At 42.5% G+C, this 12695-nt stretch overlaps 1 pseudogene; it reads left to right on the top strand.

Moving 5' to 3' along the window:
• The first annotated feature begins 4884 nt into the window (after positions 1-4884).
• On the top strand, positions 4885-5032 carry LOC142429956 (U2 spliceosomal RNA; annotated as a pseudogene).
• Positions 5033-12695: the final 7663 nt, after the last annotated feature.

The raw sequence follows: 12695 nt of genomic DNA, 5'->3' as shown, positions 1-12695 counted from the left end.
TTGGTGGCTGGATGAGGGGGGTTGGGAGGTCATGCCTTGGGTCACCGAGAGGTTGCGCATGGTAAAGAGGGTGATCTCAACCTCTGGTTGACGGCCACTGTGGGCGCTGCTGAAGCAAGCAGAGGACTGCTCCTGAGACTCAAAATGGCTGTGCTGTGCCAGGTCAGTTGGACACTTACCACTTCTACAACCTGTGGCTCGCTGTTCTGATTCAGCTTCTTCTTCAATTTGGTAGTTGCTCTTCTTTATCTTTTCATTTAAGCCTGGAATTCCACAATTGCTATTCATGTTTTACTTGGTTTCTTGATTTTTGTTGTTGTTCTCAACCTTCCTAATGCCGCAACCCTTTAATACAGTTCCTCATGTTGTGGTGATCCCCAGCCATAACATTATTTTCATTAATACTTCAAAACTGTAATTTTGTTACTGTTATGAATCATAATGTAAATATCTGATATGCAGGATGTGTTTTCATTGTTATAAATTGAACGTAATTAAAGCATAGGGACTCGTCACAAAACAATGTGTAATTATACATTGTGAAATATTTATTTCTAATTAATAATAAATGAAATTTTGTCTTGAAGCATGGTGTAAGCATGGGTAACAGTCTTCACACTGGATACTCGCAGGTGGGTGTATCTGCAGGTGGGTGGATCTGCCTGGAGATGGATAAAGGGAGGAGTGGTGTCTTGGTTCCTAAGACCATTGCACATGTGTGCTTTCTGATGGTCTTAGGCAACCCCTGTGAAAGAGGGGTCGTGACCCACAGGTTGAGAATCACTGTTGAAAAGGGTCTGGGTAGTATATTTACCTAGTCCACCATCTTGGGTCCTCTTGTCACGCATACAAACTTAAGAGGCAAAATAATTGATGAGAAGTGTTCATACAAAATATGACAAGACTAAACCAAGCCAAACCAAAATATGACAAGTCTCAAATTGATACCCGTTACAAAAACAATCCTAATACCCTATCACACATCCATCTCAAATTAGGGTGCTATCTAATTTTTAAATGCCAGTGGAAACTATTCTCTCTTTAAAGCTGAGCAAAATAGAAGGGCAGAGTCTTAAACATGAAGATTTAAGGAGTTCATCTATACACACTTAAAAGGAATGGAAACCTCCCCTTTCCTTAATGTTATCTCTCAGGAGTGTCTACAAGGATTTCTTCTTTAGCATGTAACCAAGGTGACTTGGCTTTTAAAAAAAATCATTTTATTGGGGGCTCGTACCACTCTTATCACAATCCATCCAGCCAGCCATTGTGTCAATTGCGTTTGTACATTTTTGCCCTCATCATTCTTAAAACATTTTCTGCTACTTGAGCCCTTGGTATCAGTTCCTCCTTTTTTCCTTCCCGGTACCTTGGCTTCGACAGCCAGCCAACTGACCCTTTTACTGAAGGTTTAATAGGGGATAAGTTCAAATATGAATTTATAATCCCCTTATATGTGCTACTAGAATTCTGTAACAATCCTGCAAGACAGCGAATCTTATGTTTTGCAGTTTTGCTCTGATCCGTGCATTGTCTATTGTCCTAATGTTTCTACACCTCCCAGTTTGACGTTAGCCACGTGCCCCTTCCAGAGTTGCTGCCTGGGTATTTCAAGTGACATTTTAAATAAATAGATTCATATTTCTACCAGTCGCCACACTGAGGTGTTTAAGGAAAGGTGGCATATGTGAGTATGGAATATATTTGGGCTTATGAGAAGAGAAAACATAGACTTGTTCTTTTTCAGTATTTATTAATTTTGACCCCACCCTCCCTCCTGTTGTGTGACTTCACCAATAAACTAGCAAGCAAAGTCACCATCAAGTTACAATTTAAATTTTGAAAACTTATTGTTAAAATTTACTCTACTCTGAATGCCTTATCACTTTAGCTCCTCTTCCCTGGGTTCTAGTTAACAGTATCCATCTATCTATCTATATATCTATCTCTATAAGTACTGGAAATATTTTTGATACAATGTGCATTTAATCAACTTTGTGTTACTGTTATGCCATTTGTGTGGAGGAAAATTATTTCTGTCTTAATGTTCTATTGAAATGCCTTTGGAGTGATGATATCATAATCACTTTAATACATTTAAAAGCTTCAAGGCTTAGCATTTATTGAATGAAGCTCATTGAAGGAGTAGAACGGATGGCTCGAGGCTTTCCGCTGCTGTAAAAAGGACCGTATTGTTCATCGTCTCTCTAAAAGAAAATCTAAATTTTAATTTTACTTTGGACCATGTTACAATTATATTTCCAAAGCTCTTCAAGCACTACTAACAAAGGGGCTGCTTTTAAGAATTGCTAGAATTGCAGATCTGAGGACTGACTAGGAGCCCTTCTGGCGCCACGGTAGAGTGCTTAGATGCAAACGGAAAGGTAGGCAGTTTGAAGCCAGCTCTCATTCACTAGGAAAATGAGATGGTGCTCTGCTCTGTACAGATTCACAGCCTTGGTCGGTCTATGGAGCAGTTTCATTTTGAATTGGACTCAACCTGATGGTATTGTTTTTTAAAAAAAAATGTTGGTAGGGGTGACTGCTGGGTTTAACTTTGACCTCAGAGAGCTTACCATTAGTTTTCCCTTCCTGCTTGGCTGTCATTTGAGGTTGTAAGTGAGTGGACAACATCATTTTCAGAGAGTTTCATTATCCTGATGAAAAGTGGGAGTGAAGGACGAACCCTAGAAGCGTGACATTGGTGTGTCTATTGAGAAAACCCATGGACTCATTATGGGAGGTGAGAAAGTGGGAAGCACAAATAATCCCTGGAGAAACTTGGATAGAAATGACAGGCTGTGCTGGAACTCCGTGAAGCCACCTCTCTCAAGACCATGACTGAGATGGACTACCGATAAGTGATAAAACGGGAAGTCCTCACTAATCTTCAGAGTTAAATCACGCCCTTGAAGTCGGCCACCACCTGGAACCTTTGCTTCCCCACTGCTGGTTGACCACTGTGCACTGATGGCTTTGGAACCACATTGCGACACAGTGGAAATGCGCACGGACGAATACTTAGAAACACATTGTGTTGTGAAACATCTCCATGGGTGCAGGCTGGTCTTGGAACAATTTCCAGGAAGATGTCTTCACCCCCATAGGAACCCTGGTGGCATAGTGGTTACACATTGGACTGCAGACCACATGGTCTGCAGTTCAAAACCACCAGCAACTTCGTGGAAGAAGGAATGGCTTTCTACTTCCATAAACAGTTGCAGTCTTGGACACTCACAGGGGCCACTAGCAATGAGCAGTGACCCCAATGGCAGTGAGGGTAGTGGATTTAGTTTGGTCTTTACCCCACTGTGATTGTGCTTGAAACTTCGCCATCATTTTGCATTTCTTCCTATCATCTCACTAGGGAGCTTGTGGTCTTGAGACTTTTTGATTGCTTGCTCAAAATCTAGTTCTTAAAGCATGCATCACTTTCTTAAAAAATTTCCTAAGGAAAACTTTAGAGGTTGCTTGATTTGAAAGGTGCTGCGGAGGCCTACTTAATGACGCACCCATATTTATCCCCACCCCCTCATAGAAATGGACCGTGTTTTGAATAGATGGGTCTGATTGAGATTATGGCTTTGTTTGAGTAGCCTGAGAGTAGTAGCCTTTGACCTGGAGCCTTTTGGAACTGGAGAGGCATGGCATTGCGTTCACTTGCAGGGCTTCAAACTGGTTCGCACAAGTTTACTCCATGGCTGATGAAGCAAAACTAAAACGAACCCACAGTTTAAAAATGTGGTTGTATCAGAATGATAACCAGGACAGGAGAAATTATGGATCAACAGCCTGCTAGAGATGTCATTTCCCTCCTAGTAAGCAAGGGCAGTGTGTATGCGAAATAGCACCCAAAGCTATTGAGTGGCAGTGGGAAACAAGGGGGCCTGGCTTAAAGATGGTGGGTGACTTTATACCATGAAATGTGTGATGCTCCACACAATCCCGGCCATAGTCCACTCTCCCACATTAGCCTTCTGAAAGGGCCCACAAAATTCTTCGGAGTCACTCATTACATAGCTGGAACCTGTAATTTTTCCTGTGCCAGTATACCCAGATTGTACAAATTCAAGGCTGTCACAATTTTGCTGCATCAGTCATGACTGAACTGGCATGAGGCCTTGTCCTCTGATAACCAACTCTTCTTGATTGGACTTATAGGGACTAGCTCAGGGATCAGTAAATTTTGAGGTATTTTGGCTCAAAATTCAAACTCACTGCCTTTGAGTCAATTCTGACTCACGATGATCCCATAGCACAGAGTAGAACTTCCCTATGAGTCTCTGAGACTGTGACTGTTTACAGAAATAGAAAGCCCCATCTTTCTCCCTTGGAGTGGCTGGTGGTTTCAAACTGCTGACCTTGTGAGTAGCAGCCCAATGCATTACCTACTCTACCACCAAGGCTTCTGATATTTTGGCTAGTTCTTGTTAAAAACAACCTCTTAAAGTGATTCTATTTATTGAATCTACCCAATCATATTTCTCACTTAGAATTAGGTTCAGTTGCATGGGATCTATAACCCCAACCATTAGCAGTCAAAAACCTTTCATAATTATGACTTTCTTATATGAAATAAACCCAGAGAGTGGCACCAGGAACCCAAGCTACCATATATACTCATGTATAAGCCGAGTTTTTAAGCACATTTTTAGTGCAGTGTTTGTGGTAAAATTAGGTGCCTCAGCTGATATTTAGGTCGGCTTATACTCGAGTATAGAGGTACTTTCAGCTTTCTTCTCTGCTAACTTTAGGATGTGGCATCTTGCACTCATTCTGCTGGTCTAAGATGGCAGCTAGAAATGTAGTCTCATATCCCCTTGAAGAACACCCCCTTCTCCCTTTTAATGAGTGTTTTTATTTTTTTAAAAGTTTCATAGAGTAATCACTTCTCGGCCTTTTGGCTAAGATCAAGTGTAGAAGTTTCATAGAGTAATTTAGATATAAGACAAAGCTACCTGTAATGGAAGCAGGGAATAATAATTATAATAATTTTCCTGGGTGGCAATGTGTCCAGATAGATTTTCTATCTCTGAGGAAAACGGGATAATGAATATTGGAACAGGCACCTGTAGACTTTGTGATGTTGTTGCTGGTGTGTGCCTTTGAGTTGATTCTGACTCATAGCGACCCTGTGGGAGGCGTCGGACTGCACCATACGGTTTCCTTAGCTGAACTCTTCATGGGAGCCAACTGCTACATCTTTCTCACCCCAAGAGGCTGGTGGGCTTAACTGCTGACCTTCTGGTTAGGAGCTGAACACTGTCTATTTAGACAGTGCCACGTAATATATCACTTCACCCCTCTCTCCTTCCCTCCCTCCCTCCCCCTCACACACACACATACATGCATGCATTCTACCATCTTCACATCTGTAGAGGGAATGCCCCTCCTCAGTTCCATACATTCCTCAGAGTAATGTTTTATTTACTTTCCCTTTACAGATTTTCCCTGATGTTTTATTTGAACCTGCTCTTATTTATATTAAGATGTTGGCACAGAGCAGTTCAATTTTTGACCACACGCCCTCATTTCTCCTTCGCATACTATTTTTATGCAGCTGAGAACATCAAGACCTGCTTTACAGAGAACACGTTGACCAAAGAGATGCCTGAATGACTTTTTGAAGCCTTGGAAGCTCTCAGAAGCCACCCATTCACCCTTCAGGGGATAATAACTGTCACCCATCTTTATTCCCCAACCCATCCCTCTTGCCTGCAGGTATCTGTGCCCAAGGGCATCCTCCTGGAGGTGCAGACTCCTGTTGCTTGTAGGGATGAAGTGCTTCTACCTCATAGAAATCCCTGGAATGTAGAAGTCAAGACCCGGATTCTCAGACTAAAGAATCCTCAGAAGATGAAGGTAATGCCTCAGGGTAGTTGGCTCTGTACAGTCTCAGGTATTGCAAACCCAGGTGATGAGATTATGGTGGTCCCTGATCCTTAGAGAAGATGGGTCCCTTTCGTTCAACACAAAGATGCCTCCAGGCAGAAGACTACTTCAAGCAACATTGCTTTGTCTCTTCTTCTACCCCGAGCCACCCACTATCTGATTGCTATTGACAGTGATCTCTTCTAGACTAGGAATTGGGACATGTACTTGATGAACAAGTGTTGTGTTACTTCTGGAAAAAAAAAGATGAGAGTAGCTGAGGAGATAGATAGGTTTGCATATTGAGTTGCTTGCATTTCAATCATTCTGAGGGGTAGTTCAGGATCAGTGGGACACAATATTTTAAATACAGATTTCTTGGAGATCTAAGAGCTGTGATTGTGGTACTGATAACTTACTCAGAAAGATATTGAAGATAATTCATTTTGAAGCCCTAGAGAACTGAGTTTAAACCTGTTGCTTTGTGACTTTTGGGGGGATTTGGGGAAATACTCTATTGGAGGTTCAGGATATTTTTCTACTTAAAAATAGTGGTATAAAGTTCAATGAAAACTGAAATTAAATGAGAAGATGTGTAAAGTAGTTGGCATATAGTAGATTCTCAATAAAAGTTAATTTATCCATTTCTCCTAAATTTTATTTATTTGCGGCTGCTGAGAATATACACAGCAAGATAAACAGTAATGGAAGAAATGGCCCAGGATAGTGGCTTAGTCACTTCTTGTCATACACAGTGGCAGCAAAAAAAGAGAAATCAAGTGAAACAGATATAAATGAAAACCTGGGTACCCAGAACAACAAATAGAAGGATAAAGAATTAGATCTCATTGTAATGGAAAAGAGAAACAGTATGAAAATGGCACATGAGGATATTTATGGATTATAGGTATCCCCTACCAGCTGGCCCAACACAGGGCAGCCATCTTGATACAAAATTATCAGTGTTTCCCAGTGAGAAGCACAGGAAGGTAACTTCATGGAATCCCTACTAGGAGACAGAGAAACTGTGTAGACAAAACTGGAACAAGATGAGCCAAACATGATCTAAGGGAGGGAAGTACAGGAAGGTAACTGAATGTCCTGAGAATCCAGGTGACCATAGAGCAAGGAGGGAGCCAGAAAATGACAGAATGGTGGTCTCTGATCATTTGGGTGAATGGCACTGGAAGAATGGAGGGTCCTTGACATGGTAGTTAGAGATTGACCTCACCAGACACTGAAAAGTTCCCACTCCCTCTCATTTGGCTAGGTCTTGGTCCTGATTGACAGCTGGACTCAGTAGAAAGTGTTCTGCCCCCCCTACTAGAGACTAGAGAGACATGCTCCTCTCCTTCTCTGTCCTGGTCACTAGTGGTGAATCCCGTCTCTCTTCTCCGCCTGATAATCCACAGTATGCATGCTTTCGTTGTCATTGGACTTGAAACTGGACCCTTGCCCTTGCCCCGGTGCATCCCCTTGAAGCCATGCCCACTGCAAATCCACAGTGCGCTTATGCACTGCTGGACCTGCCACAGGAGGCTTATGCTTGCTTACTCTGGCCAGCACATGTGCTTCCTGGTTCATCTAGCAACTGGTGCCATGAGTTCCTGTGCCACTTGTACCTGGTGCCACTCATGGCTGGTGCTTGCCCGGGTACTCTGATGATCACTTAGCAGCCGGTGGCATGTACCCATACCCCCAATCCAGCAAACAGTGACAATGTCTCTGAACCTGCCTGCAGGTGACCAGTCAGACACACATCACCTCACCAGGGATGTGAGTCACATCCTCCCAGGTGCCAGCTACCTCTGCCAAATGATGAGCCAGAGATCTTGGTGTTTCTGTCCAACAGTCACCTGATGTCAACAGCATAAATATCATGCCCACGCTGTTCCTGCAGGTTATCTGTGCTTGCACTGAAATTCCGCTACTGAAATGGCAATTTGTGCATGTGCAGTGGGCCGACACTGCCAATTGGGGTTGCATTCCTTCACAATAGATAAGGAGATGCCTTTTCTTGATCTCATTAGAACTGCTAGCACCACACGGAAAGGCCCGATGATCTCATAAGGACCCCTGAAAGCCCATCACCTACCATCCAATACCAGGGAAGAATCTGCTCTCCCGGTCACACTCAACCCAAGAAAGGAAGAAATAAAAAACATAATCACCAAGCACTTGCATGTGGGTGTGACTTAAGAGACCAGAATTATAAGCCAACAAAAATTAAAACAGTACAAAAGAAGAAAGGCATGCCAAAGTGAAAGATAAGACACAAAACTCTAGATATGTCAAAACAAAAACAAATCTCAAAACAAATCATATGTAAAATTAATAAAGTAATATGTAAATAAATCAACACTCAATGCCTTGAAGACAGCAGAGAAATTAAGGGATCCTCAAATTTTAAAATCAGGGGCCATTTACTGTCCCTCAGACTCATTGGAGGACCAGACTATAGTTTTAAAAAAATATGCACAAATTCCTATGCACACTGCACATATCTTATTTTGAAGGTAAAAAAACAAACGGGGCAAAAACACTCGGCGGGCTAGATAAATGTCCTCGTGGGCCGCATGTGGCCCGCGGGCCCTTGTTTGAGGATGCCTGCAAGAAATCGGGTGTGATGACTCAAACAAATGAGCAAAACAGGGGATCTATGACCTTCCTAAGGAAGCAATGGTGATAGAACTAAAAGTGGAGATTATATAGAGAATCCCCAAAGAGATCAAGGGGAACATAGACAAAACTCCAGAAGAATTAAGGCAAACAGTACAAGAACAAAATGACAAAATAATCAGACAATTTAAAGTCATACAAACCAACTAGAAATTCAGATTACGGGTAACTATAAATCATCAGAAATAGATATCAAAGTAGAAAGACATAGTAGAGTTGAATCAATGAAAGAGTCAGTGAAAACAAAACTCGGTATTCATTTGTGTGAGGAACAATTAGAAAAAAAGAATGAAACAATGAAGAAAGCCTAAAAGTTATAGGGGGTATTATTGAGAGGAATAATTCACATGTATTTGGAATTACGGAAAAGGAAGGTGTGGGGAAAAGCATAGAGACACTTGTTCCATCCGAGTCAGCAACGATATCCCCCTTTCCACATCAGCTTCTGAGTCCAGTTTGAATTTCTGGCAGCTCTCTGTCAGTGTTCTGCTGCAACTGCTTTTGAACCATCTTCAGCAAAAGTTTACTTGCACGTGATAACAACGATATTGCTCTATAATCGGTGAGTACTCTGGGTCACCGTTTTTTTTTTTTTGGATAGGCACAAATATGGACTTCTTTTAGTCAGTTGTCCAGGTAACTGTCTTCCAGATGTCTTGGTGTGGACTAGTGAGTGCTTCCAGGGCTTCATCAGCTTGTGGACAGGTTTCAATTTCTACATCCCTGTTAAACAGTTACCTAATTGGCTGTGTGAACTTTCACTTAAAATACAATGTAAACCACATATATCAATTTAACCATTTCTACATGTACAATGTAGTGACATTGATTATAATCTTTGCATTGCACCTCAAGGTAACTATTCCTTAGAAAATATTTGATTTACTTACAATGAAAAACTTTTATGTTTTGGTTTAAACTTGATCAGTGGTGTATGTTATTATTTCAATGGAAAAATAACACTGTAGGCCCACTTGGATTAAGCCTCTGGTGAATCTCCTCTAACCAGCAGCGGTACTAGCCTTGGAACCAGAGAGAGTGCATTGGAAAGTGGACTGATGCTGATGTAATCTTCTGAGACTTTTTCCATGATAGATGAATTTGGATGGTTTTAGAACGTCCATTAATAGGAATAAAACAGACTTTATTTGTATATATGTATAAGGCTTGTTCACTAGCACAATGTGCTTGACATTTGTCCCTGTGTGACTGAATGGTTTGTTGGTTTTTATTATTGATTAGTCTTCTACTTTATTATCTTACATTTATCGGCTCGCTGATTGAATATCAACTGAGCCCTTTCCAGGATTTTAAACTATTAAGCTGCTGTGAAAATATGTGTTAAAAAGAGAGAAGTGTTTGAGACATGGACAAAGGCTGCTCCACTCTTTGAAATGGAGCCATGCCTTTCAGGGGCTTCCTCACACTGCGGCACACCAAGCAAATCCTCCTTTAATCTCCGGACAGTAACGTGGGTGGATGCTGGCCTCTGTTAGAAGGAAACGTGTCCAAAGAGCACAGTGCTTATGTTTCCCACTCAAATGAACAACGCAAAGCGGCAAGGCTGCGCCCCAAGACAGACCGGGGAAAACAAGGCGGCAGCAGCAAGCTTTGGCGATCACAGCTTTCCCTATTTTAAATTTACTTAACAATATGCTTCCCAAATAATGACTTTGAAGTCTGATCGCATCATTAATTTGTATTTCAAGGGAGCAGAAAGATATCTTGATAAGAATGTCCTTTAAATTTTATGAAAATCTCAAGTTTCGGCATACACTGACTCGACTTGGGCAACACCAGTTCTTTGCCTTCAGACATTGATTTAAAAGAATGTGCTCCCTTCCCTCTTTTCAAAAGCACAGAAAGTAAAATACTTATTTATAGTCTCAGAGAAAAATAGGTGTGAAAATCTCGGTATATACATATATCTTCATTTCTCCTGAGTAAATACCCATGAGTAGAATTTCCGGATCCTGGGGTACGGCTAGGTTTATAAGAAACTGCCAGGTTTCTTTCAGTGTTAATATTCTGTTTTCAATTCTGCCAATGATGTGTGGAAGCTCTGGCTGCTCCATGTCCTCGCCAACATTTGATGTGGTCAGTTTTCTCCATGTTAGTCATTCTGATGGATGTGTAGTGAGTTCTCCCTGTGATTTTAATTTGCCAGTGGCCTGGTATTCCAATGTGGTCTTTCCCTGGATTCCTAAAGTCCCTTAGATCTTGGGAGCGTTATTCTATTCTTAGGTAGTTCATGGGAATAGCTAGTGAAAATCTTATGAGGCTGTAAACCTTCTGCAGGCTTTTCTTCTGTAACGTTTGCATGCCTTCCCTCTAAAAAGCCGGCATGCTCACTGTTGACGTAGAGACACATCAGTCACTGCCTGATGACATGACTGCAGAAAGGGTGCTGGCAGCTGCCTAGACAAAGTTGTCTATCCTCCCAGATGATGCCAAAGGCGGGCTGTGATGTCTGCACATGTCTATGGGCATGCGTGTGTGCACATGCGCATGCCTGTGTGTGTAGTTCCTTGACACTTGGAGTTTGGTGAGTCAGCAGCTGGAGTCTCATGCAGCCCCATGTCACAACAGTATCAGAGACTTGGGGAAACTGGACGGAGTTCAGAGAGGACCAGTCCGTACAATTAAAGGGCTTGGAGGGCTTAAGGGATTGATTTATGAGGAAAGATGAAAAGAACTTAATGTGTTTTGCTTGACTAAGTGGGTACATGATAATAGCCTGCAAATATATGAACAGTATAAACCCTGGAGAGGGAGAGGAATTAGCACACGTGAGGACATGGGTCTGGGAATAATGGTGAAATTCAGTGAGGGGGATGGGACAAGCTGGCAAAGCATTCGCAGTGGTGTGCCTTCCATGATTGCTTTCCCATTCCGAAGCCCCAGGGGCAGCAAGCTGGTATGGGACGGATGAATCACAAGAAGAATTCATGGTTTTTGTTTAAATGGCTTGGAGAATTTTATTTGTGAGGGAAACAATGTCACAATGAAGAAAGGCGGTACAGGGTTCATCCTTTATGAAGCCTGCCTCTTAAATTTCATGTTGTACCGTAAAGAACTCAACCATGCCGCAAAGTAAAAGGACGTTGTTGCACATGTGAGAGGGGAGCACAGAGAATGGAGAGTTAGTGTGAACTGAACGTAGTGATGTTGGACAACTGCACCTTCTAAGGCAGCCAATGCATGTAGCTTACCAGGCAACAGGCCCTATGGGGACAAGTTCCAAGCATTAGCAGCCAATCCGGGGTCGCTGGGGATATTGTCTACATCCTGGGAAGTCTCAGTCTACTTGTGCTGGGACCAGACCACGATGGCCCTTCCACTCTCCCCTGGTGGGTATCTCGACTCTTCTCCCTCATGGTGGGCCTGTCTGGCTGCCCCATACCTTAGCAGGTGACATCAGGCATCTCTGGAGATAGACCACTCTCACCAACGCTCCTCAGTTATGAGACATTAAATTGGGATCATGAGAGGTTGAGTTACCTTTGATCAAAACCATGATATCTTACAGGCTGAGTTAAAGAAAGAACAAGGTCTTCTCAGTTCCCAAACCCCACCATCAAAGGATAAGCAGGGCCTCCAGCAGATTCTACAGAGATGATTAAAGCGCCAAGAGGCCCGCTCATGTTCACGGTCAGGAAGGACGATTGAGTTGCAAAGCTACTGAAAGAAAATTCTAGAAAGGACTCTTTTCGCTCTTATGACTGGAATTTGGAGACTAACCAGTGAGTGAGACATTATGAGTTCTTAAATCTGTTCTGTCCAGAGCCATCTGTAAAATCGTGCATAGTCTGGGACTATGTGCACAGAGGCGGCTCTGTCTGTCAAGGAGTTTCTAGCTCCGCACCCATCCCTAGCCCCTCACCAGAAAAGCAAGAGAGAGAGGGAGATCTAGTGACTATAGACTCACTCTCTAAAGCCAATCCAAAGCAAACTCACTGCCGTGGAGTGGATTCTGACTCAAAAGAACGGGGTTCAAGACAGGGTAGATCTGTCTCTCTGGGTTTCCAGGACTAACTATAGGAGTAGAAAGCCTTGTCTTTGGAGTAGCAGGTAGTTTCAAACGACTGACCTTGCAGGTTGCAGCCCAACATGTAACCACTAAAACACCAGCCACTAGGCAAAGA

The sequence above is a fragment of the Tenrec ecaudatus genome, chromosome 16 (assembly GCF_050624435.1).
Source record: "Tenrec ecaudatus isolate mTenEca1 chromosome 16, mTenEca1.hap1, whole genome shotgun sequence".
Classification (NCBI taxonomy): Eukaryota; Metazoa; Chordata; class Mammalia; order Afrosoricida; family Tenrecidae; genus Tenrec; species Tenrec ecaudatus.
The sequence above is the reverse complement of the archived record's forward strand: the minus strand, read 5'-3'. Positions and strand labels throughout refer to the sequence as shown.